The sequence below is a fragment of the Rhinopithecus roxellana genome, chromosome 5, assembly GCF_007565055.1.
Source record: "Rhinopithecus roxellana isolate Shanxi Qingling chromosome 5, ASM756505v1, whole genome shotgun sequence".
Classification (NCBI taxonomy): domain Eukaryota; kingdom Metazoa; phylum Chordata; class Mammalia; order Primates; family Cercopithecidae; genus Rhinopithecus; species Rhinopithecus roxellana.
The window spans coordinates 110,905,442-110,930,037 of record NC_044553.1 but is presented as its reverse complement, the minus strand read 5'-3'; the positions used below and the strand labels follow the sequence as shown (position 1 = coordinate 110,930,037).

At 37.0% G+C, this 24,596-nt stretch overlaps 1 protein-coding gene across 2 annotated transcripts in view; it reads left to right on the top strand.

Annotated features, from left to right (window-relative positions):
- The window catches only part of PEAK1 (pseudopodium enriched atypical kinase 1), a 300,449-nt gene that overhangs the window by 81,537 nt on the left and 194,316 nt on the right, over nucleotides 1-24,596 (top strand). The window contains exon 3 of one of the 2 annotated variants that reach the window (XM_030930492.1): nucleotides 23,093-23,202. The exons of the other annotated variant lie outside the window; for it this stretch is intronic. The gene's annotated coding sequence lies outside the window, so the exon portion shown is untranslated. The remainder of the gene's footprint in view (nucleotides 1-23,092; nucleotides 23,203-24,596) is intronic. 2 annotated transcript variants of the gene reach the window in all.

Sequence of the window (24,596 nt, the reverse complement as noted above, 5' to 3'; positions counted from 1 at the left end):
TATCAAATGAAGTGTTGGTTTGCCTTGATCCTTTTTGGTAGGTTTTATCTGATGTGATTCCCAGTCTGAGCTAGTTGTGCAATGTTCTCCCTTTAAAAGCTGCCTTCTACTCAGTATCTCCTTTTTATCCTTTCAAAATCTCTGGTCTTTCATAAAACTCAAAGATCTTGTGTCACTAAATTCTGTTTTAAATGTTTTGTTACAAAAATTAAGAGAAACTCTATGCAAAATGGGGGTATTCATTTTGTTTCTGAATGAATGAGATATGCCTTACAAAGCTATTCAGTTGAATGAAGGGTGAAAAAACACACAATCTGTCTCAATAGATGCAGAAAAAGCCTTGGACAAGATTTAACACCTTTTCACGATTAAAAAAAAAAAAAACACTCAGCAAACTAAGAGTAGAAGAAAACTACCTCAACATAATGTAGGCCATATATGGAAAGCCACAACTAACATCTTTTTTTTTTTGAGGCGGAGTCTTGCTCTGTTGCCCAGGCTGGAGTGCAGTGGCCGGATCTCAGCTCACTGCAAGCTCCGCCTCCCGGGTTTACACCATTCTCCTGCCTCAGCCTCCCGAGTAGCTGGGACTACAGGCGCCCGCCACCTCGCCCAGCTAGTTTTTTTTGTGTTTTTTAGTAGAGACGGGGTTTCACCATGTTAGCCAGAATGGTCTCGATCTCCTGACCTCGTGATCCGCCCTTCTCCGCCTCCCAAAGTGCTGGGATTACAGGCTTGAGCCACCGCGCCCGGCCACAACTAACATCTTAATCAATGGTGGAAAACTTTAAGGTTTTTCTTGAAGATCCAGGGACAAGTCAAGGATGCCTGCTCTTACCACTTATATTCACCATAGTAATTGGAAGTCCTAGCCAGAGCAATTAGACAAAGAAAAAAATGTATCCAAACTAGAAAGGAAGAAGTAAAATTATCTCTGTTTGCGGATGACATGATCTTATATGTAGAAAACCCTAAAGATTTCATAAAACATGTTCGAATTAAAACAATTCAGTGAAGTTTCTGGATACAAATCAACACACAAAAATCAGTTGTATTGCTAATCGTTAACAATGAATAATCCAAAAATGGATTTGAAATGAAGAAAATTCTATCAAAAAGGATAAAACACATATGAATAAACTAACCAAGGAGGTGGAAGACCTGAACACTGAAAAGTACAAAACACTACTGAAAGAAATTAAGACATAAGTAAATGGAAACAGTCCGTGTTCATGGGTTGGAAGACACATGTTGTTAAGATGCCAGTACTACCCAAAGCAATTTATAGATTCAATTAGATCCCTGTCAAAATCCCAATGACATCTTTGTAAAAATAGAAAATTTATCCTAAAATTTATATAGAATCTCAAGGAACTGCAAATAGCCAAAACAGTCTTGAAAAGAAGAACAGAGTTGGAGGGTCTCTCACTTCCTGATTTCAAAACTTACTGCAAAAACTATGATTATCAAAATAGTGTGATACTGGCATAAAGACAGATGTATAGACCAGTGGAATAAAATGGACAGCCGGCTGGGTGTGGTGGCTCATACCTATAATTCCAGCACTTTGGGAGGCCAAGGTGGGTGGATCATGAGGTCGGGAGATTGAGACCATCCTGACTAACACGACGAAACCCCATCTCTACTAAAAATATAAAAAATTAGCCGGGCACAGTGGCAGGTGCCTGCAGTCCTAACTACTTGGGAGGCTGAGGCAGGAGAATGGCGTGAACCCGGGAGGCAGAGCTTGCAGTGAGCGGAGATCGCGCCACTGCACTGTAGCCTGGGCGACAGAGTGAAACTCTGTCTCAAAAAAAAAAAAAAAAGACAAAAAAAAAAAAAAAAAAAAACAACGCACAGCCAAGAACTAAATCCTTGCATATATAGTCAAATGAGTTTCAACAAGGATGGCGAGACCTTTCAATGAGGAAAGGACAGTCTTTTCAACGAATCGTGTTGGGAAAACTATTTCCACATGAAAAAAAAAATGAAGTTGGAGTCTTACCTTATACCACATACAGAAAACTAACCCAACATTGATCAAAGACCTAAACATAAAAGCTAAAACTAAAACTCTTAGGAGAAAATCCTCATGACATTGAATTTGTAGTGATTTCTTAGATATAACACCAAATGCACAAGTAACAAAAGAAAAAATAGATAAGGCTGGTGTGGTTGCTCACACCTGTGATCCCAGCACTTTGGGAGGCCAAGGCTGGCAGATCACTTGAGGTCAGGAGTTTGTGACCAGCCTGGTCAACATGGTGAAATCCCATCTCTACTAAAAATAGAAAAATTAGCCGGGCATGGTAGCGTGTGCCTGTAACCCCAGCTACTTGGGAGGCTGAGGCAGGAGAATCATGGAACTCAGGAGGTAGAGGTTGCAGTAAGCCAAGATTGTGCCACTCCTCTCCAGCCTAGGCAACAGAGCGAGACTGTTGTAAGTTGGACTTTACTAAAATTAAAAACTTTTGTGCATCAAAGGATACTATTAACAGAGTGAAAAGACAACCTATGAAGAATGGGAGAAAATATTTGCAAATCACATATCTGATAAGGGATTGATATCAGAATATAAAAAAATTTCCTATAACTCACAACTACAAAAAAACCAAACAATTCAATTAAAAAATGATCAAAGGCATTTCTCCAAAGATACAAATAGTCATGAGCATATGAAATGTGCTCAACATCATTAATCATTAGGGAAATTCAAATCGAACCACAATGAGATACCACTTTACACCTATTAGGATAGCTGTTATTGAGAAAGGAAAAAGAAAACAAAACAGAAAACAAGTGTTGGGAAGGATGTGGATAAATTGGAACCTTTGTGCATTGTTGTTGATGGGAATATAAAATGGTGCAGCTGCTATGGAAAATAGTATGGCATTTTTTCAAAAAGGTAAAAATAGAACTATCATATGATCCAGCACTGCCACTGCTGAGTAAGTTTTCAAAAGCATTGAAAGTAAATTCTCAAAGACGTATGTACACACCCATGTTCACAACAACACTATTTATAATAGCCAAGAGGTGGAAGGTACCCAAGATGTCCATCATCAGATGAATGGATAAACAAAATGAGGTATATACATACAGTAGAATATTTAGCTTTAAAAAGGAAAGAAATCCTGTTACATGCTACAACATGAAAGAACTTGAAGACATTAAGCTAAGTGAAATAATCCAGTCACAAAAAGACATTTGCGAGCCAGGTGTGGTGGCTCACTCCTGTAATCCCAGCACTTTGGAAGGCCAAGGTGGGAGGATTGCTTGAGCCCAGGACTTCTAAACTAGCCTGGGCAACATAATGAGACCCTGTTCCTACAGAAAAATTTTTAAAAATTAGCCAAGCATGGTGGTTCCTGCCTGTAGCCCCAACTACTCAGGAGACTGAGGTGGGAGGATCACTTGAGCCCGGAGATTGTAACTGCAGTGAGCTGTGATCATGTCACTGCATTCCAGCCTAGGTGACAGAGCAGGAACCTGTCTAAAAAAAAAAAAAAAAAAGGGGGCATGCTGTATGAATCTACTTATATGAGGTATCTGAAGTAGTCAAATTCATAGAAACAGAAAGTAGAATACCAGGGGCTGAAGGGAGAGGGAAGAGGAATTCTTAATGGGTATACATTTCAGATTTGCATGATGAAAAAGTTCTGGAGATGTGTTTCACAACAATGTGAATATACTTAACATTACTGAACTATACACTTAATTTTTTTTTTTACCATAATAAAAGAAATGAAGCCAGTCATTCAATAACTGTTCATTAAATGGTTGTTTTGTGTTCTGCATACTGCTGGGCTAAGGAGATGTAAAGATTACTAAAAGCCCTTAAGTCCTTTAAATCAATGTAACCTAATGCAGCTGCATTGATGTATATTATTATTTTAAAATTTTTATTTATTGTAAAAATCTAAAACTGTTCTAAAAAATAATAAAGTCTTAATTTTTAGAACAGTTTTAGATTTTTACAAACACTGCAGACAGTACAGAGCTCCCCACCCCCATACACAGTTTCCCTTATACTATGGTTGTGGTAGAATAAAGAATTTGTCTTGTCTTTTTCTTAGACTTTTTTACATGGAAATTATAAGACCCTTGCAATTTCTGAAGTGATAGGTGTATCTTTGTTATGTAAACTTGGTAACTAATGGTGGGCCCCTATATTGCTTCAAGATGGGAGCTGTCACCAGAAAGAACAACCATGTGATTAGAAGGTTGGGACTTTAGGCCAGCCTGACCTGGTGGGAGTAGGAAGGTTTGAGTCCAGTCATGTGGCTAATGATTTGAACAATTATGCCTGTGTAATAACCCCTCAATAAAAACTGTGGACACCAAAGCTCACTGGAGCTTTTTTTTTTTTTTTTCTTTTGAGATGCTGTCTTGCTCTCTCACCCAGGCTAGAGTGCAGGGGCGTGATCTCAGCTCACTGCAACCTCTGCCTCCCGGGTTCAAGTGATTCTCCTGCCTCAGCCTCCTGAGTAGCTGGGATTACAGGCGTGTGCCACCATGCCCAGCTAATTTTTGTATTTTTAGTAGATTCAGGGTTTCACCATGTTGGCCAGGCTGGTCTCAAACTCCTGACCTCAGGTGATCCACCCACCTCAGCCTCCCAAAGTGCTGGTATTACAGGCGTGAGCCACCACGCCCAGCCAAACAGAGCTTTTTGGTTGGTGAAAATAGTGATGTACTGGGAGGGTGAGTGCCCTGATTCATGGGGAAAGGGCACAGAAACTCTGCACTTCAGACCCTCTTAAGACCTTGTCCTATGTGTATTTTTTATAGTAAAGTTATAACTTACTCAAGAGGCTGAGGTGGGAGAATTGTTTGAGCCCAGGAGATCAAGGGTTGCAGTGAGCTGTGATTGTGCCACCTCAGTCCAGCCTGGTGACAGAGCAAGATGCTGTCTCAAAAAAAAAGCTATAGTTACAAATGTAGTACTTTCCTGAGTTGTGTAAATCTCTCTAGCAAATTTCTGAACTTGAGGGAGTCATGGAAACCTCTGAATTTATGGCTAGTTGGTCAGAGTGCAGGTAGTCTGGAGACTCCTGAAGTCCAGCTGGTTTCTAAAGTAAAGGGCAATTTTGTTTGGGATCATACCCTTTAACTTGTAGGGTCTACACTAACTTGGGATGGTTAGTGCCACAATTGAATTACAATATACACAGTTATGGTTGAAACAGAATGGTGGTACATTCAGTTAATGAACCAATATAAATCCCTTGTTTTAAAATAAAGTCTATAATTTACACTGTGGCTCACTCTTTACATTGTACAGTTTCATGAGTTTTGACAAATTCATAATATCATCTATCTGTGATTACAGTGGTAATGGTAGATATTCCATTCAAGCAGAATGTTTTCACTGCCGGAAAAGTCATCTGTGCTCCATTCATTCATTCCTCCTTCCTCACCCCTGAACCCTTGGCAACCACTCATCTTTTCTGTTTTCATAAGTTTACCATTTTCAGACTGTCATGTAGTTGGAATTATATAGTATGTAGTCTCTTCAGATGGCTTCTTTCACTTATCTGTGTTAGTTCAGGCTTCCTGTATGTTCTGTGGTTTGATAGTTCATTTATTTTTATTCCTGAATAATATCCCAATGAGTGGACTTAATATACTTTATCTGTACCTATTGAAGGACATCTTGGTTGTGTCCAAGTTTTCACAGTTAAGAAATAAAACTTCTATAAACATTTGCATGCAGGTTTTTGTGTGGACATTGGTTCTCAAATCAGAATGCAATTACTGGATCATACAGTAAGACTAAGTTCAACTTTGTGAGAAATTGCCAAACTATCTTCCAAAGTTACTGCATCATTTTGTATTCCCAGCAACACTGAATGAGAGATCCTGTTGCCCCCCATGTCTTTGCCAGCATTTGGTGTTGTGTTTTGAATTTAGCCATTCTAATAAGTGTATGGTATGGTAGTTCATTGTTTTAATTTGCAGTTCCCTAATAATATATGATATTGAGCCTCTTAACATATGCTTATTTTTCATATGTATATCTTCTTTGACAAGGTGTCTACTCAGTTCACTGGCCCACATTTTAATCCGATTGTTTTCTTAATGTGGAGTTTGAGTTCTATGTATATTTTGGATAACATCCCGATTTCAGATACGTCTTTTGCAAATATTTTCTCTCAGTATGTGACTTGTCTTTTCATTAACGATGTCTTTCTCAGAGCAGAAGTTTTAATGATGTCCAACTTACCAGTTTTTTTTTCTTGGATAGTTCTTTTGGTGTTGAATCTAAGAAGTCATCGTCAAACCCAAGTCACCTAGATGTTTTTCTGTGTTATCTTGTAAAATGTTTATAGTTTTATGTTTTTTTTTTTTTTTTTTTTTTTTTTTTTTTTTTTTTTTTTTTTTTTTTTTTAGTAGAGACGGGGTTTCAGCATGTTAGCCAGGATGGTCTCGATCTCCTGACCTCGTGATCCGCCCGTCTCGGCCTCCCAAAGTGCTGGGATTACAGGCTTGAGCCACCGCGCCCGGCCAGTTTTATGTTTTATATTTAGGTGTATAATCCATTTTGAGTTAATTATGTATAAATTTAATTTTGTGTGAATTTTGTTTTACATTTTAAAAATTATAAAATATTTAGAACATACAATTAGATATAAACACTGATATAATGACCTTTATCTAAAGTACTTACCAAATGGCTTTATCAAGTCTTATTTTAGGGAGGCTAAGGCAGTGGGTCGCTTGAGCCCAGGAGCTTTAGACCAGCCTGGACAACGTGACAAAACCCCATATCTACAAAAAAACTAGCTGGGTGTGGTGGTGTGTGCTTGTAGTCCCAGCTACCCAGGAGTCTGAGATGGTAGGATCACCTGAGCCCAGGAAGTTGAGGCTGCAGTGAGGCATGATTGCAGTACTGTGCTCAAGCCTGGGCGACCGAATGAGACGGTCTAAAAAAAAAAAAAAAGTCTTAAGATTTTACCTTATTAATCTACAGATTGGAAAATCAATGCAGTTGAGACCCTTGTGAATTCCTCCTTATCTCATCCCTCTCCCCTTCTCAGAAATAACCAATTTATAAATTTTGAAATTTCGTCTTTACATGTATTTCTGCAACTTATTTCAAAATTCAGCATTGTTTTTGAGATTTAGAAGACTTTTTTTTTACTGTAAGGAAAAATTTTAATTTAAAGAAATTTAATGTTAAAGAATCAATTTACTATAAGTGTTAATTTTATCATGGTTTCTTACATTAGCCTAGATAGAAATGCGTGGTTTTCTGGAATTTACTATGATTTAGTTCTGACCTGAAGGTTGTTTTTCAATCCTTTAAAGACATATATTTAAATTTTATTGTGGGATTCATTTTGTAGAGGCTTACTAAATTGGTTCTAAATAGCCATATATATATTGAGTTTTAGATTTTTCATGTGGTGTGTGTTGTTTAGAATGTATGTACAATTGAGATTAGATTTGTTAATAAGATGTTCCATAGCTAGTCTGCATACTCAACAGAAGGTATTATAGAAAGACTTAATTTTTTAAAAATGTGCTGTTGGAGAGTGTGTCTTTTATAGATTTCTTTCTGGGGCTCTTTTAAAGTCACAGATTTTCTTTAAGCATCAGTTTCTGAGAGCACCATGTATAGATTTAATCAGATAATCTGTGCAATTCAAGGTGGAGGTAAAGCCATAGCTTCCTCCCTCAGCAAGAGGAAAGGGACTTGATTTTGCCTGAGATAGGATGAGTTGAACCTAATTATTTATGCTGATGAATGCAGCAAGTTTCATCCAGTAAAAGCGGAAGCTGTCAGATGTTTGCAGAATCCTCTGTGGCCTAAATTAAATCTGAACCATACAGGATTGCAGTCTTTAGAGAAGGCTACTCCCATTGTCTGCTATATTAATTGTGCATGCTAATCTGTCACTGCTGATTTGATTATCATTGCTTATTTATCTTTTCATTGGTATACAGTTTGAGTCCAATAGCTAAAAAAGCTCAAATTTTTACTGCTTTACACATTTGAAAAATAATGACCTCTTTTTACCTCAAGATAGTTTATTATAGGTTCCAGAAAGTGGTGTGATGGTACTTCCAGTCCAGATTGTTTTTTTCTATCAGCACCCCCAAATTATTGACAGATTCAGCTGTAATTTAATGAGAACAGACTAATATGCCAAGGGAATTGATTTTTTTCTTAAGTCCTTGCTCTTCTTACTTAACTCTATTGCATGAAATGCTAAAGTGGCTTTTCCCCCTCTGTCTTCCTCAAGGATGAAATGTGTTCCAGATTTTGTCTCCCTATCTCTTCTTCTAGTGACACTATGTTCATAACTGTGCTATAATAATAAAGAGTTACTGACAAATGACTTTTTCAGTGTTAATTTTTTGCATATGCCATGGTTTTAGATTTCATCTCATTCATGGGAATTAATCCATGGTAAAGGTTTTGTAGCATATCTCTGAGGTAAGTGAAAGTTAAAAATTCTGTTGGTGTGGAATCTCTGCTAGACTATGTCTTATCTTCTGTTTGGTATTTTGTGTTCAGGATCTTTATATGCCAGGATGATGAATTCAGATTAATCTCTGGATGATGCTACAGACCTATGAATTTCAGAGAAATCATCACATTCTTACTTTGATCATATAGTTACTTTACATTATTAATTATAATCTTCAACAATTATTTATTGGTTTTTAAAATAAAAATTCACTAATTTCTCCTCTCACTATTTCTCCTCTCAAATAAATGAAATACCATGCCTGGCACCTTTCAAAATAAACTGTATTAATTTTGTCTTGGCATATTTAGAACATTTTTTTTTCCCCAGTGGAGCTTTCATGTCTGTATTATCTTGTCTTGGTTGAGTTTATCTGGACTTCTTTTACTCCTCTACCTGCTTCTCAAACTTCATGGGCACAGGTAGGATATAATCATGCTTCTTACAGTTGGCATCTTGAGTAGGGGCTAGTCCCGCATCTTGATTGGTTACTTTGTTGTCTTTTTTCTCATTTTCCTATCTTTACTCCTTCTGTTTCCTCTATAAACACCTACTATAATCTAGTTAATTTATGTCTTTGGATATTTGTGTATCTTTGGAAAATATTATATACTGTTTCATACATATATATATATATAGGTTTGTAATTTTCACAAATGGCCTTGGTCTGTACATCCTATTTTATTCTTTTTTTTTTTTCATTTAGCCCTATATTTAGACAATCTATTTTTGTTGCTATATGCAATTCTGGTTCATCACTTCTGACTGCTATACAGTATTATATCATGTGCATACTCTTATCCATGTATACTATGTATTTGTCTTATTTATACATTCTTCTGATGGCACTTGGGTGTATTCAACTCCATGTGCCATTAATAATGTTGCAGTGATAATCTTCATTTTGTTTTATAGAGGTATATAATCAAGAATGTGATTGATTGGTTGTTGGATGTCCATTATTAAGTTCACTAAGTATTGCCAGATTGCTCTGTAGAATGACTAGATAGTTTTTACTGCTTTGAGCTGTACGAGGATTCACAGACTATTTTTCATGTGGGCAACAAGCAACCAAATTGGACTGAAGAGTTGCTTTTATAGACATGATTAGCAAACTGCCAAATTATTTATGTGTGAATAATATAAAACCAAAGTAGGTTACTATTAGCCCCCTCACTCAGAAGGGACTCCTGAGTGGAAAAGCTGCCTTGGTTCCTAGTAAAGGTCTCTATAATGAGAGCTTTTTGGTGAGAGAATATGAGGGTGAGCCCTCATTGCAAGTAACTCTGCCTACTAGCCATGTGGACAGTGTAGTTCTGCAAGATGTAAATGATTAGATTCTTTGTGCCCATTGTGGTTCTTGGAATGCAAACATGAATAAGGCTGATTCTCTGCCCCTGAAGCTCTATGGTTGTAGAACAAGTCGGTGCAGGACTTGTGCTTATCTGTCTTTTGGAGAGACCCCTTTGCTTCATCTCAGAGAAGTTGGCAGTCACTGTTTAGTCTTTCATAGCAGTCTTTTAAAGGCACTGTTATTCTTGTTATCTTACCTTCAAAAATTAAGACACAGAGATACTAATTAACTCTGTGCCTATTAACTCTGGGCCTATTAACTCTGACCATTTGGAGTCCTACTAGTCCATCATTATACTTAACCTGGTAAAAGATTTCCCGGAAAGAGATAGGTGTTCTTATTGTGGCATTTGTTTCCTGAAGTGCAATGATTGGGGTGGGAGGGATGGCATGTTGTTAAGTCCCTTTGACTTGGTAAAATAGAGATTGGAAACTATTACCTAGAGGCATGGATTAAATACAAGTAGTAAGAGGGCTGTGTACAGTGACTCACCCCTGTAATCTGAGCACTTTGGGAGGCTGCAGTGGGAGGATTATTTGAGGCCAGTAGTTTGAGACCAGCCGGGGCAACATAGCAAGACCCTGTCTCTACAAAAGCAACAAAAAATTAGCTGCACGTAGTAGTGCACGCCTGTAGTCCTAGATACTCAGGAGGCTGTGTCAAGAGGTTCGCTTAAGCCCAGACTTCATGGCTGCAGTGAGCTACAATCATTCCACTGCGATCCAACCTGGGCAACGAGCCAGACCCTGTCTCTTGAAAAAAAGTAGTAAGCGTCAATGTAATGTATAGTGATAAGAATACAGATAACAGCATTGGGCAAAATAGCAGAAAAAACAGTTTCCTATCTTCACCCATCTAAATTTCCATTAAAAAGACCAGTAGATACATAGATGAATGGGAAAAACACTGCATGTGTATCAGAAGCTAGAGCTTAATGCCACTCATGCCAGAAAACCCAGAATAATCCTTGTTATGCAGCGTTGCTAATGGGCCTGGAATGAAAGAAGGTAATTGAGGAGGAGCCCCTCAAGGAGAATCTTTCTGAGAGAGAACTCTTAAGTTGGGAGGGACAGTAAACTTAATGCATGTTCCTACAAAGCACAGTGTTTAAATTCCTCTCTTGGCTCTTTGACCAGAAGCATTTGTGAACACTGTTTATAGATCTAGAGTTTGCTTATAGCACCTCCCTAGAAGTAGCCTGTCCACATAGGTGGCCTAGTCACTGAGTTCCCAGCTACCAACCCTCCTGCCTCAAACCCTGTTCAGATTGCTGGATAGCTCAACTAGCATTCTGTTGAGATTTGTGTTCTCAAAAAGATTTAGTCATTAAACCTGGGGAAGCTGGATATCAGTAATAAAAAGGAAGCAATCTGACAGGATTCTGAAGGCATGAAAATACAGTTGCCAAATTAGAATCTCTGGATGCAGTGAATACCAAATTAGACACTGCAAAAAGAAGTCAAAATGACAAAATAAGACAAAAGGAAGATAGGTCAGGAGATAAAATATATTGTACCAATAGCAAGAATATCAGAAAGAGAGAGATGGAGCACACACATTGTTAAAAAAAAAAAAAAAGATGGAAATGATGCTGATCCAAAAGTAATACAAAAAAAAAAAAGAAAATATTTCCTGGTGGACTTTTCATAATTGGAGGCATTTATGCTAGAGACAATATGAAAGGAACCGAGTTGATGGAGGTATAGAGAACCAACCCGTAAATTCTTGCGTGAAAGAGCAAACTGCCTGGGTCGTGAGTGGAAGAGATGCTGAATAAATCTGACTAAATCTCCTCTACTTCTCAGTAACAAGGATATGTAGGTACAAGTGGAAACCTGGCAAGATGGGAGACCTTCATCTGGAAAATATTTCTTCTTACCGGAATAATAAAAGGCCTTGTTTCTGGTGTCAGGAGCAGAAAGACTGCATGGTTGGGCAGTCGTTTCAAAAGAGAAGACAGCGTTACTGTTATTCACAAGTGATCAATTATCTATCAGAAAATCTAGGAAAATTACCTGAAAGCCTATTTGAACTAAAATTATGTGGTTAGTTACAGTCTAAATGTACTGAAGTCAGTACTTTTTCAATATTCAAGGAATACCTAGCTGGAAACTACAATGGAGAAAAAAATCTCTTAAGTATTTAGAAACTATATAAAAAGTACAGAAATTATTTTTTAAAAAACTTAACTGTACAGAATAACATAAAGAGAGTTGAATAAGTATAAAGATTACACATGTTGCAGGACTCAGTCTTATATTAATTCTTCCCAAATTTATGAATTTGATGCAGTTCTAATCAAAATCTAATTAACATTTTTGATTCAGAAGTGGGGTAAAATAGGGAAATTTAACAAAATTGGTCTGAAATTGTTCTAGAATACGTTTAAAAGAAAATTTTTGAAGGAGTAGCATTATGAAGTTGGAATTGCACCACCATATATTAGAAGATTTTTATAAATCTGCAATAATTAAAGCCATATGAAATCGACTAAGAATGGAACAAGCTAGAGTCCTAAAAAAAGACAGATTAAAGTATGATAGTGAAGCCATTTCAATTCATTAGGAGAATGAATTAGTAAACAAAAGTGGTAAGAATATTGACTTAAAAATCACAAGAATATAAAACTAGAGTTGTACTTCACACCATGAGCTAAGATTTCAGATGGTTGAAATAATGAAAACATTTTAAAATAGAATAAAAACATAAGGAAATGTGTGTGTATAAGTTTATGATCAAGTAGTGGAGAAATTGTTTTTTATTTTTAATGTTTAAGAAAATATTTCTTCTTAGATAAGCTTATATAGTTGTTAGAGAAAAGAAATATACAAGCAAAAAGAAGAAAAAATACCTAGACTTCCACCCAGTTAGAAACCACAGAACCACCATTGGTTTCTAACTTGATAGCATGTTGGTTGTATATACAAGTGCTCTTCTAAATGCAAAATTAAATGAAGAATAACATAAAAAGTGATTGAATCCGGCACAGTGGCTTGTGCATTGTAATCCCAGCACTTTGGGAGGCTGAGACAGGAGGATGACTTGAGCCTAGGAGTTCAAGACCAGACTGAGCAATAAAGTGAGACCCTCTTCGCTATTAAAAACAAATAAATAAATAATAAATAAATAGATTTAGTTGCACAAAAAGTTATGTATCAAATACCATCAACAAAATTGAAAGGCAGATGTCAAATATGAAGGAATATTTATGCCATATGATAAAAATTTAAATCTTTAATGTATGAAGAGCACTTATAAGTCAGTAAGAAATGAATACCTGAATAGGAAAAGAAGCAGTCATGAATAGGGCAGTTTGTCATGGAAAGCAAAATCAACTAATAAATGTGGGAAAGCATCATCAATCTCATTAGTAAACAAAGAAATGGAAAATAAAACAATAAGTTACCGTTAAAAAAAAGAAGTGCCTTTTAAATCTACCAATAAATGTGGGAAAGCATCAACTTCATTAGTAAACAAGTAGAAAATAAAACAATAAGGTACCGTTAAAAAAAATGAAGTACCCTTTAAAATCTACCAGATTAGTAAAGCTTTTAAAAATGATAGTGCCACTATGGGACAGGGTGCTTGAAACAATCACTGTCATTAACTAATAAAATTTATATTTTCCTCTAACTTTCCAATTAAAAGTTTTTTTTTGTTTTGTTTGTTTTGTTTTGTTTTGTTTTGTTTTTTGGTGAGACAGAGTCGCGCTCTGTTGCCCAGGCTGGAGTGCAGTGGCGCGATCCCGGCTCACTGCAACCTCCGCCTCCCGGGTTCGTGCCATTCTCCTGCCTCAGTCTCCCGAGTAGCTGGGACTACAGACACCTGCCACCACACCCGGCTAATTTTTTTGTATTTTTAGTAGACACGAGGTTTCACTGTGTTAACCAGGATGGTCTCGATCTCCTGACCTCATGATCCTCCCGTCTCGGCCTCCCAAAGTGCTGGGATTACAGGCGTGAGCCACCGCTCCTGGCCAAAAAATTTTTTAACAAACAAAAAATATATGGTGGCTAGATATTCCTGTTTAGGTTCAGGGGGAAAAAAAATCAACTTTTTGTGTTTTGTCAAAAAAGGACTCACATATGCATTGTTAGTGAGAAGAAATGTAAGCTTATATTACTAGCCATTCTCTAGAGCAGCTTATTTATTTATTTTTACATGTATTTTGAGATGGAGTCTTGCTCTGTCGCCCAGGCTGGAGTGCAGTGGCGTATTTTTAGTAGAGACAGAGTTTTGCCATGTTGACCAGGCTGATTTTGAACTCCTGACCTCAAGTGATCCGCTCTCCTCAGCCTCCCAAAGTGCTGGGATTACAGGCGTGAGTCACCTCGCCCAGCCTCTAGAGCAGTTTAGAAAATATATTAAAAGCATTCATGAGTGCCGGGCGCAGTGGCTTACACCTGTAATCCCAGAACTATGGGAGGCCGAGGCAGGCAGATCTCGAGGTCAGGAGTTCAAGACCAGCCTGGCCGATATGGTGAGACCCCCATCTCTACTAAAAATACAAAAATTAGCTGGGCGTGATGGCGCAAGGCTGTATTCCCAAGCTACTCGGGATGCTGAGGCAGGAGAATCGCTTGAACCCAGGAGGCAGAGGTTGCAGTGAGCTGAGATCGTGCCACTGACTCCAGCCTGGGCGACAGAGTGAGACTCCATCTCAAAAAAAATAAATAAAAAATAAAAGCATTCATGATCTAAATACTCTTTGATCCAACAATTATACTTGAAATAATTTATCCTAGGGAAATTATCAGAGCTGTGCAGGAAGACATATATTTCAAAGATATTCTATGTATGCAAGGATATTTATGATACAGTAAATGTAGAAACAACCTAAATATTTACAGTAGAAAGTTGGCCAGGCTTGGTGGCTCATGCCTGTAATCCCAGCACTTTGGGAGGCCGAGGCAGGTGGATCACCTGAGATCAGTTCAAGACCAGCCTGGCCAACATGGCAAAACCCTGTCTCTACAAAAAAATACAAAAATTAGCTGGGCTTGTTGGCACATGCCTGTAGTCCCAGCTATTGGGAAGTCTGAGGCATGAGAATCAGTTGCGCCCGGGAAGTGGAAGTTGCTGTGAGCCGAGATCGTGCCACTACATTTCAGCCTGGGCAGCAAAGCAAGACTTTGTCTCAAAATAAATAAATAAGTAAAAATTTTAAACATAATAAAATAAAATAGAAAATTGATTCAATCTACTATATAGTATATATCTATAATGGAATGCCATGCAATAATTAGGAATGCTAATAGTAAATGACAAAAGTTGAGTATAAATTTTAGGTACACTTTGATCCTAATTACTCAGCCATTCACTCATAAATACTTCGTACCTACTGTATCCCAGGAATTGTTTTAGAACCAAGAGATAGAGCACTGAGTGAGGAAAAAACAAAACAGGTCATTTCTTTGCCTTCATGGAACTTACATTCTAGTTAGTAGAGATAGAGCAGTGAACAAATAATTTGTCAGTTGGTGATAATTGGAGAAAAATATAAGAGAGTAGGGTGATAAGGTGTACCAAGGGAGGGAAAGGGTAGGTCAGGAAAGTGTCTGAAAAATGATATTTGAATAAAGAGCTGAAGAAAGTTAGTTAGGGAGGAAGAGAGCAATGCTTACATCTGGGGTAAGAGTATTCCTTGTGGAGGGAACTGTGTGTGTTCCAGCAAGAGTAAGGAGGTCAGCTTAACCAGCACAGTTAAACCAGGGAGGAGAGTGTATGGGAAACAGGGTGAGAGAAGTGGAGGTTAGGGGTAAAAATGGAGGACCTTGTAGGACCTTTATAAGCACTTTGGACTTACACATTGATGAGATGAGAAGCCATTGTAGGGTTTTGAGCAGAGAGATGAAATAGGACTGATATTTTAAGAGATCTTTTTGGCTGTTTGGTATAGAATAGACTGGAGAGGAGCTGTTATGGAATCATGGAAATAAGAGGTGATTGTAATAACCCTGTCAAGAGATGATAGTAGCTTAGACCAATGATGAGAAGTAGTTTGATTCTGGATTTACAACTCTTGCCCACAAAGCCTTGTTTAAGGAAATAATGAAATACATATATCAGGCATGTCAATAGTTACCTCTATTTGGTAGTATTGCTAGTGATTTGTGTTTCTTTATGTAGACCAATGTTTTTCAGAATTTCTTTATTATTACTTTTAAAAGCAGTAAAAAACAACTAAAAGTGACTTCCACTTTTATTGTATTTTTTTCTTGATTTCAAAGTATAATGTGTATTTAAAATTTTAAGAATTTTTTTTTCTTTTTAATGTTAGGCAGTCGCTTCTGTCTTGTGATTCAGAGGGTGAATAGGTCCAGCTCTTAAATTAGAACCAAGATATTAGTTAACTGACTAGTGTAATTGATCAAGGAAGGAAATTACACTTTTTTCCCCACTACAGAGGACTGTATTCAGCATTTTCCCTGTCATTCTTGTTTTCCTCTGTAAACTCTAGAAACCCACTTTCATATATTGATAAATTCAATGCTGTAAGCAACAATTTTTTCTTATGTGTTCTGCTGTTCTTACCTCATCACTAATGCAGAATAACTCAGTGATGAAAAACTGTGCAGTGTAGTTTATGTAGAATGGTCATGTCCAGGTCATCCTTGCTAATGAATGAGAGGTGTATCATTGATTTCCTGAAAATCATTTGTATGTATCATTAGAAAATATTATGATTTTTTTCCTGCGACTTATCTTTCTGATTTGCTTGATTACACCAAATAGTAAGACACTCATAAACCTGCTTACTCTAACTTAGGTGTGAGGTCCAGTGGTCCAGAGCGTGCTGGTTGGCAGAGAGGGGATTAAAAGTCAGGGTGGAATTCAGACATGGCTATAGACAATCTGGAATTGATTCCATTCCTAAACAACAAATCAACAAAACAAAACCCTTCATTATCTGGAAGCCTAACTTGAGTGTTCTGTTAGTCAGGAATAGTAATCCTTGCTTTCACTGGCAAGGTTGAATCCTGTAATATTAGTTAGAAAATAGAGATTCTGGCTTTTTACTCTCAGAAGAACCTCTGCAGGTGACATGAGGAGAGTTCAAGATAAAATTTTGTTTTGCTCTGCATTTTGGTTCCAAATCATGCTTTATAAGTAAATTGCAAATTTGTAGTGGGACTTGTTCTATAAACAACAGAATTACTTCATGGCCTATTGGTTGTATCTTAGCCCATTAATTAAAAATAAATGTGCTTTGTTTCATTTTCATGAAAATAGAGAAATTATATATCATCTTAGACTATAGATTCTAAAGAAATGTAATACTTGAACTAAATATAAAGCTTTCTATACTTTCTGTATCTTTCTATGCCTACTAAGCAATTTATGTGGTGGTTAAATGTTTTGCTGTGTTTGACTTGTTTTTCTTTGGCATGTAGATTTTGGCATGTTTTTAATTGGCATATAGATTTTCAGTTCAGTTTTTTAATGATTCAGGATGGATGTGTTTGTTGTTGCTTCCTGAATGTTTCAGTGAAAATAATTCCTTTGCTCCAAAAACAACTATCTGGTTTATAATGCTTATGTTTTTTGAATTTTTCCATTACTTTTCTGTGAATTGTGTGTGGCACTGTGGAAACAAAATAGACTTTGCCTTCACACAGACCAGGTTGAATCCCAACATTGTCATGTAATAGCTGCATGAATAGCTGTGACAGCCTCAGTTTCCTCACCAATAAAACTACATTATGGATTTCTTATAATGTTCCTCTAGCATTATGCCTAGTATATGGTAAGCAGCCAATAAGTATTACTTCTTTCTATTTTCCTTCCTTTATATTTTGTTTGTCTTCTTTATCGAATAGAACCTTTGGTAATTTTGTTGTAGTTTAAGATAATTTATATAAAGAGCACTTTTAATGGTGAATGAAAAGAATGTCAGTTACTAAATTTGGTCTGCATGGTGTCAGATCTTCAGTCGAGGCCTTGCTTTTTTCCATTCTTTCAAAAAATGCTTATTACACAGTTTTGTGGTACATTCAAAATAAGTACTTGTGCTGGAATATCCTGCAAGAACCTTGTGCTAGAAGCTTTGTATACCTTGTCTAATCCTCACAACTATGTAAGGTAGATATACTTTCTTTTTTATTGAAGAGCAAATTGAGGATCATATCAGGAAAGCTTTTAAAAACGTTTATGTACTAATGGGCCAATCAATGGATTAAAATACATGTGGTATACTGTAAAATGATCTTTTGCCATTGGAGAGTGAAGGTTCCATTATCAGATCAGAGTAGTCTCCATTGGGGCTTCAGAGTAGTGGTTGTCAAGAAGCTGTGAGGGAGTTGAGCTACTGCAGTTATTTGTGATATTTGAGGCATCCTTGAAGTCAGTATGCACTGTTGCCATTTCAGGGTGCTTTGACCAAGGTGTTTTTCTTTTTTTCCTTCTTCTTCCATAATGTGGCTTGTCAATTAATTCTTAAATCTTCAAAATGTGAGTATCTTCCTTAATTTTCATCACTTTGTCTTTGGCTATTGCAGTAACATTGCATTTTTCCCCCTTATACAGTCTTTGTAATGATTCTAATTATATCAAAAGGAAAATCTTGCATGGGTATGGATTTTTTTTTTTTTTTTTTTACATTTGGTTTAGTGTTTTAGTTTTTCAGGGTTCACATTTTAAAAAAACAACAACAATGATCTATACCTAGTTCTTCTTTTCTGTTAGAAAGGAAGATTAGGTCTTAGTATATTTTATTATTGTTGATATAATGTTCCACTAATGCTTAATATTGATCTTATATATATTTATATATAAGTTATAAAAGAGAACTTGTTTCACAATTATCTGCTTCTTATTTACATGAAATGAGTGTTAAAGAAATATAGACAAATGTTTAGAATACATTAGTGCCAAGTTTGAGTTTTTATCTTACAGGCATAAGAATTTACAATGATTCATTGGGTTATTTCTTTATGTAACTGGCTGATTCCAGTTTAAACATACCCTTGCCCCAACAATGATTTACTTTATTTAGAACCACAATCTGATGAGTGCAGAGGCAACCTCAACCTAACATCCAAATATTTGATTTTGTAGTTATTAAAACATTAATATACTAATTAACATCATGTTGACAATCATCTGGGAATACTTTTTAGTATGAAAACTTTGAATATTTTCTTACTTCTAAAATCCAGGTTACTCATTTATGGTCTTTTCAAAGTGTAGTTTGTCCAGTGGTATTATTAGTTACTTTGGAAAGCAGATAAGTATCAGAAATGTTTGGATTTTCTTTACATATTCTAGAGGCTTGCTTTAAATGATAGTCAAACATCATAGGCTGCTAAATATTTTTGGATGTGGTTTGTTGTTGAATATGTTTACTTGAGGCAAATAATAGTGGGCCCTTTTGGGATTATTTTGCCTTGCTAAACTTAGTTTCTGAAGATTTTAAATATGGTACATGAGACAGGTTTTCTTCTGTCTGCCTGCCTATAGCACGAGTTCTTTGTCACCAGTATTTTTTTTTTAATATATATATCCCACATGTCAAGCTGTTTCCTAAATAGAACAGTATCAAGAATATAGACCCTGATTAATTCTGTGTTGGGTGGAAAATGAGAGACAGTCAGTTTCAGAACCATCTTAACATCTCAGGAAATTGTTTTTCCAACATTGCTAGGATATTAGATCCAAGAGATAAGAATTATTTTTGTTTCTCTTAGATTACAAGTCAGGCAGTTTCTGTGATGAGGGAAATATTCCTTGTATCCAGAAAATGCTGTCATCAGATGGAAAGTACGGATTGAAATAAGGAGAGGGAGTCTCAGAAGAGAGCTTTTTAGCTTTGTTAGATTTATGACAGTAGAAAATGTGTGTTCTCATTCTTACAAATGTTTTAAAATGATTTTGGCATTTCTGTTTCTTTGGAGATATTTTGTGTCCTTTCTTTTGTTTCTCCTAATTTAAAATTTCTGGCTTTACTTATCTGTTTGAAAGATTATCAAGACCGAGTATTATGGTTTGTCATCACAAGTTGGTAGTTGAAAGTGTTTGTTATGTTTTTGAGCGTCTCCTTTATCAAAGTTAATAGACTACTAATGTGAAGGTTCATTATGTCATTCTTTAAAATCCCAAGAAGAATCTGTGTGTTGGGGGAAGGGAGTAGCAGGAGGGGGAAGTGAATTGTTCAAGATAGATGGCTAAAATGGCTTAGCAAATGGGAGACTCAACTGCTTATAGTCTATGGAGATTATTTGAGATCAGATTTCTCTTACAATTTAGAACATTTAGTAAACAAATTCAAACTATATGGTGCTGGATTCTTTTTTTTTATTTTGAGACGGAGTTTCGCTGTGTCGCCCAGGCTGGAGTGCAGTGGCGCGATCTCGGCTCACTGCAAGCTCCGCCTCCCGGGTTCCCGCCATTCTCCCGCCTCAGCCTCCGAGTAGCTGGGACTACAGGCGCCCGCCACCTCGCCCGGCTAGTTTTTTGTATTTTTAGTAGAGACGGGGTTTCACCGTGTTAGCCAGGATGGTCTCGATCTCCTGACCTCGTGATCCACCCGCCTCGGTCTCCCAAAGTGCTGGGATTACAGGCTTGAGCCACCGCGCCCGGCCTTATGGTGCTGGATTCTAAATCACAGAAGTTAGATTAGTCTATGGTTATTTTTTTTTTTTTAATTTGTACTAGTTCTCTGTTATATTTATATGGTCACCTTATATGTGTAGCTATTTTAAAATCTTAATCCATTCTCCAACTTTAACTTTACATAAGGTAACCAAAATTTATTATATTTCAGGATGACCTAAATTCGTATCAAAGAATCTTAGTCACTAAGAGGGAGAGGCATAAGAAAGCGTGGGTATGGCGCAGCTGGATTTTCAGATCCCAGTTAGAAAATCATCATTAAATGTATCAGCTGAGAAATTTGGTTTGTATATTATTGAGAGAAACTAAATCCAAAGACCTCACAAACATCTTTTTTAAGATCAGTTCCAAAATAGAAAGGTAGCACTTCCTCTTGAGAACTTTCATGTACCAAGAAAATGGAAACTTTACAAGGAGATGAACCGCTTCTGGCTTTTCAGTGGCCCCATAACTGCTAATTTACTCTCTCTATATAAAAGCACTTGACAGTTGAGTTTCACCTATTTGCCATGGTCACACCAAGGAAAAAGTGTTTTATTAATTATTTTATTTATTTATTTATTTATTTATTTATTTATTTATTTATTTATTTATTGAGATGGGATCTTGCTGTGTCACACAGGCAAGATCTCGCAGTGGCAAGATCAAAGCTCACTGTAGCCTACCACTCAGGCTCAAGCTGTCCTCCCGCCTCAGCCTCCTGAATAGCTGGGAATACAAGTGTGTGCCACCACACTTGGCTAATTTATTTTTTGTAGAGACAGGGTTCCCTATATTGCCCAAACTGGTCCCAAACTCCCAGTCTCAGCAATTCTCCCACCTTGGCCTCCCAAATTGTTGAGATTGCAGGCATGAGCCACCACACCCAGCCGAGGGAAGGGTTTTGAGAGAATGTATTCTAGCTGTTTTTTTGTTTTTGTTTCTTTTCCACATTATCTTTAGATTTCACTCTACTTGGGACCTAAGAACTGAATTCAATTTGATATATCACTGTTTGCTTCAAATTACTGTATAAACACTAGTGAGATAAATATGTCTAGATTTTTTTTTACGTGGATTGTGGGTCTGATATTAGAAGTTGTTTGTTATGGTTTGAATCTGTGTCCCCATCCAAATCTCACATTGAATTGTAATCATCAGTGTTGGATGTGGGGCCTGGCGGGAGGTGATTGGATCATGGGGGCAAATTTCTCATGAATGGTTTAGTACCATCTTCTTGGTACTGTCTTCACAATAGTGAGAGAGTTCTTGCAAGATCTGGTCATTTAAAAGTGTGTGGCACCTCCTATCCCTTCTTGCTCCTGCTTTTGCCATGTGTGATGCCTGCTCCCCCTTTGCCTTCTGCCATGATTGTAAGCTTCCTGAGGCCTTCCCAGAACCAGATGCTGCTGTGCTTCCTGTATAGCCTGCAGCACTGTTAGCCAGTTATACCTCTTTGCTTTATAAATTACCCAGTCTCAGGCATTTCTTTATAGCAATGTGAGAACAGCCTAATACATTGTTTTTAGCTGGTATAAAAACATTATTTTGTTTTTTCGTTTGAGACAGAGTCTCACTTTGTCGTCCAGTGGTGCGATCTCAGCTCACTGCAGCCTCCGCCTTCTGGATTCAAGTGATTCTTGTGCCTTAGCCTCCTGAGTAGCTGGGATTACAGGCACCCACCACTATGCCCAGCTAATGTTTTGTATTTTTAGTAGAGATGGGGGGTTTCACCATGTGGGCCATACTGGTCTTGGAACTGCTGACCTCAAGTGATCTGCCCGCCTCAGCCTCCCAAAGTACTGGGATTACAGGTGTGAGCCATCACACCCAGCAATGTGGATCAATTTAATAATGCATTCTCTCAGCAAACTTTTATTAAGCACATATTCTGTAACCAAGAATTAGGAATACAGAGATAAATAAAGAGACGTTTCCTGCCCTGAGGGTCTCATTGTCTGTCTCTAAAGTCTTAAACTTTAGCACAGAGAAATGTGAGGCTCAATTAGCTAGTCTAGTTAAGGTCATTCAACTCCCAGATATGAAAAACAATGAACTACCAAGGCAAAGCACAAATTGTTGGTGTTGATAATCTATTTTATTTTGTCTAGAAAACCTTGGAAATAAGATTCTAGTAAACAGTGGAATTGTTTCTCCTTAGAGAATTTGGTAGTCATTACTCAATGTTTTAATAAACATCTCCCCAGGGTCTACTATTTGTAAGCATCATGATCAGCACTAGAGATATAAAATGTATGAGACAGAGTGTTTTATTTTTGAGCAGGTCAGCGGGGGAGACAGCTATATATGCAAATAATTACAGTATGGTGGGATAGACATTTTATTATTGAATTCTGTACCAAGTGATTTCTATTGGTAGGAGTGACACTAGGGAGTAAAGAGGGACTAAGGAGGTCAGGTAACAGTGACACTGGGCAATAAAGAGAAACTAAGGTCACAAGGCCAAAAATCCCGGGTGACTGAAGGAAGCAGCCAGTTTTGCTTAGGAGAGTCTTTCAGAAGCTCTTTACTTTTACATCGTGTATTAGCAATTTCAATGATGACTACCAAGAGAAAAACAAAAGTAAATTTTAAAGCACAAGAATATCTTTGTTACAAAGAAGGCATTTTGTTATTTATAATAAAATCTCATGTTGGTTCTGCTTTGTAGTTGACCTTTTAACGAATTTTTCATTGGGAGCAGCTTCCCACTTTGCAAATGAAGAAAGTAAACAAAGAACGAGTAAAAGATCATCCACAGTGATACTGCCAGAAACAGCGGTGAGTTTGCTCTGCTCTAAATGGGTGCATCTATAAATTTGGTATTAGAAGGTCTATAACATTAGAACAGATAGCCTTGTAGGGTAGAACTACTTAAGAGGGATTGATGGTGCACAAAATTAGAAAATAGTGGTCCACATTCAATATTTTTATTTTATATATTGGCTAGTTGAAGTGGTTGGTGTTCTTATTCCTTAAAACCTATTAAAAAGTAAAACACTTCAAAGAACCTTTTATCTCAGTGTTCTAGGTCTGTCTATTAGCCAAAGTGCCCTTTTCCATTATTATCACAAGCTACCCTTAGAATCTTCTCTGCATCCAACAAAAATTTCCTTTCTGGCAGTTACAATCAGTTTTGGTTTACTTTACTTTCTTTTGTTTAAGAACTTTCAAAAATCAGTGATTAACTCTTTGGTTACTTCAGAGATAATGAGTATAATCAGTATACACTTACTTTTCCTTATATTTGAGATTTTCTTCAACAATTCTGCTCCTTTTTAAAAAAGGTGTTTGTAGATCACTCAAAAGATTTAAAGCCTTGAGTTTTATAAGTGGTGCTTGGGCATGCTTTTTTTTTGTTTTTTAAACTACATTTGGGGCAAATTATTTCTTACCTTCCATTTGCCAGAATTTCACCTGTTATAGACCAGAATAATTTCTCCACCTTTTCTGTAAGAATAGTTTAAAAGGTAAGTGCTAGTAGGACATTAGATCAGAGTAGTTACTAAATTTCAAAGTATTATATCATAATGATTATGAATATTGTTACAGCTGGAGGCAGTCTTCTTTGGATCCTATTAGGTTGTCTTCTTGGTTCTAGTGCAAGGTGTGGCAAAGCTTTACTTTTGAATTAGCATTTTATATTTTTGCCATCTTCAGAGAGTTTGTAGAACAGTGATCACATTGTTAGGTGGTTCGTGGTTCAGGAAAGCAAATACTAACTCTGACTGTAGTAGCTACCTGAAGCACCTGTTGAGGATTAGGAGGATTGTAGGGGACATTTGGTAAGGAGGGGTGTCCTCTGTTAGCATCTGGCATGATTCCAAGCTGGGAAGGGAGTGAGTGGGTTTTGTGTTACTTATACCACATGTTTGCTAAATTAAGGAGAATTAGAATGATATTTCATCCCACTTATAAATTAATGAGTCATTCTTACCATATCCCTCTTTGGAAAATCATTCTCTCTGTTCGCATACCTCCAGTGAGAAGCTCACTGCCTGTCTGAGATCCCACTCTGTCGTTGGACAGCTCTGTTAGAAATTCTCCCCTGTAGTATAATTTTTCTTCCCATACATTTATTACTGTGTGTATCAAACATTTATGAAACCCTAATGTAAGGGGTTTCTGGCAAGGGTTAATCATGAGAGAGAGAGAGAGAGAGAAAGAAAAAATAC